Source organism: Ixodes scapularis, unplaced genomic scaffold (genome assembly GCF_016920785.2).
Source record: "Ixodes scapularis isolate PalLabHiFi unplaced genomic scaffold, ASM1692078v2 PGA_scaffold0__279_contigs__length_252992795, whole genome shotgun sequence".
Classification (NCBI taxonomy): domain Eukaryota; kingdom Metazoa; phylum Arthropoda; class Arachnida; order Ixodida; family Ixodidae; genus Ixodes; species Ixodes scapularis.
The window spans coordinates 234,896,109-234,899,285 of NW_024609835.1; positions in this window are offsets into that span (position 1 = coordinate 234,896,109).

A 3,177-nucleotide genomic window follows, 5' to 3' on the forward strand; every position below is an offset into this window, starting at 1 on the left:
CATCTCTTTGCGCGTCAGCCAATAGCAAACGAAGGATCCTGGCGTCACTGCGCGTCACCAACGCGGCCGACCGCTGACCCGCGGAGAAATCTCTCGAACACTCGCGGACCGTCGTCAAGGGGCCCGGACTTTGTGCTCAGCAGTCGTCGCTCGTCGCGTACCGCACCGTCGCGCTGCTACTGCAATACGCAGTCGCATTTCACAGATGACAAGGAAAAGTTTGACTCGTTGACGTGAAAGGATTGCAAAGCTGGCTTCGGAGTCGGGATCCACGGGAAGAAGGAACACGTGTCCCGCCAACGCACGCCTGCAGACGCCCCGGGAAGCAGACGAGCCGACGCGCCGACATCACCCCCTAGCAACAAGCTTGCGGGGAGAAAACATAGTTCGCTGGTTTTGGAGCGACAACTGCAGACTATGGTTCCCGCACCACAATCAGTTTACGTTTTTCTCAAACTCTAATTTACAACAAGCTTAAAAAGTGTTACAACGATAACGTTCGCATTCACCGCGAGGTGCAGCATTTCCATTGATCAAGTTTTAGCGATGGGTGGAGACCATCCTCGACGAAGCTAGTGATGCTCTGATTTGATCCTTGTTCATACCATGGCCTGTTACCGTCCGTGGTTGTTGGCGAAGGCCCGCTTCAGTTCATCTTTGTGCGCATACCATGACGTCAAAAAGGACTTGTGATTCTCGAACCAGTGTTTCGCGATACCTTCAAGTGCGAAGTACAGGTTGTGCAGTCGTTGATTCACCAGCCACCCATTGTGGCGGGACACACGGTCATACTGCTTGATCCAATCTTCCATGTCCTCGTACACTTCGCCATGAAATGAGGCAGGTCTCCAAGGTGCGACAAGTCAACTAGGGAAGAAACTGTTCCGGTCTGCTGTACCTCAGATGTCACTGTTGGCTTCCAGTTCCTTAGAGAGAAGCCTTCCTTCTGGGCTTGGGACGTCAAGGGCGTCAATGTCGGCATGAGAGCAGGTCAAGCGCTGGCGAAAGACTGACTTCGTGTGGGCATGCGCAACCTAGCTGTTTTGTGGCGTCGCAACCTCTCGAACATTCGGACTCAAACGTTCGAGCTTAAAACACTCTTACTCCGAGAAGATGATAAGGTTCATGAATTTTCCAAAACACTGAAACTAAAGAACTAATGAAGTCATACCCGGTGCTAGGAATCGAACCAGGGACGGAGCACCGCGTGCATTGCCTGCTTGGCCATGCACGCGGCAATACTGTAACTGAGAATAGCATTGTGTTTACCTGCAGAATATTTTACTCTGCAGGCAAACTTGTGACTGTAAACATTAATTAGTCCTATGCCTGGGACAACATATGTACTGTTTATGTCTGCTCATGCAAGTGACATAAAAGCTCACCAAAGCAGCATTTTTTCCACCTGATTTACAGTGGTGCGTCAAATATATTTGTAATGATCAAAAATGCAATTAAAAAAATAACATTAATTGTTTTGAAAAGCTTTATTTGTGATTGAGAGTTTCATTAATGCATGTAGTTCAATAGCCATATTTAATGCATTATTATTGATTCTCTGCAGAGTACGTCAAGACAAAGGACGGCTGTCTGGACACAAAGGCCGTAATGCAGTCGCTTGGCACGAAGCTGAGTGAGCTCCGGAGCGAGCACAGCAAGAAGCGGGAGTAGTCTAGGTGGTCCACCACAATAAAAGATATCAAGTGCCGATTTCAGGCTTCGTGTGCTTCTTTTGATATGCCAGAACAGATCTGGAATTTCCAGATCTGGAATTTCCAGATCTGGAATTTCCAGATCTGGCTAAGTATATCAGACTATATCTGGCAGATATACCATATTAGTTTATATCTGGCAGATATACCATATCAGTTTATATGTGGCCAATTTTTGATATGGCCATATCTGAAATCTTCAGATCTGGCCAGATATCTATTTTTGTAAGGGATGTTATCGACTGTCGTGGACGATGTTGCAGAAGCATTTTGTAATTGCTAGCGATTACATTCCACGACGCTTTAGGAATGCATGTCATAAACGTACGAGTTTCGTCCGATCAAGAGTTTATTAAATCGAGGCTTGAAAGGAAGGTTCCTAGTTTTGCCAAAATCAACTAGTTTTTTTCCCGTTCCATGCTCACTTTAGGCGAAAAATCCTCACTAAGGCCCAACGATGTGTTTTTAAGCTTCGGACTTCGAAATAACAGTCATTGTTTTGTCTTAAAAGACTCAAATTTAACTATTACTGGCCTGTTCCGCTGACCACTGTAAGTCACCAGCCTATGAACACGCTCCACAGCGGATGGTTCGAGAACAACCGAGGTTTTCACGACACAGTGTTAAACCACATTTTGTTCAAAAGCGGACCATGGCTCATTCTCGCAATCTGGAATACCATTGAAAAAAATTAAGTTCGACCGTCAACACCACTGATCTCTATTGTAGTAGGCTGGATCGCGGACTGCGGCCTCGGCAGCTGGGGCCGAGTGTCGCCACCGGCGGTCATTGATTGACACCAGCCAATGTATGGGGTTCTATGGGAAGAACGAGAAAAAGTGCTGTTTTCCCTCGTTTCTCAGCTGTCGTCGACACTGAAACTTTTTGGATGCTTTTCGATAAGCCGGTCAAACAGCTTGAGTACAAACATTAAAACTGACAGCCCTCGCAATTCTTATAAATAAATATTTTCTGGTCGAGAGTGACTCCGCTTCAGTGCAGCTCAATGAGGCGAGTTACCTTGAGTTACCGCGGAGCCGGTGGCGGTTTCGTTGAGTTGGGTTTAGCAGACGATAAGCTCGTAGGCTTTGCTACGCGGAATTCGCTCACCCTCGGAAATCCATTGTCGAGATGTAACTTCTTTCCCGTATGGAAATCTTATATCTGGGCCATATCAAACATTATATGATTATATACGGCCTATACACAGCTTTATCTGGCGTATATACAGACTTATCTGGCGTATATACAGACCTATCTGGCATATATACTGCCTGATATGGCGTATGTACAGACTTATCTGGCATATAAACAAACTTATCTGGCGGCTGGTTTTCAATATATGAAAAAGTTTTAAAAAGTTTAAAAAATTTCTTTGTTAGCAAACTGCGAATGACTCATTGTTCACGAGCTAAATATTAGCACAAATAATCCAAAATTTCAGCTTTGACAAGCTTAGGCTTGA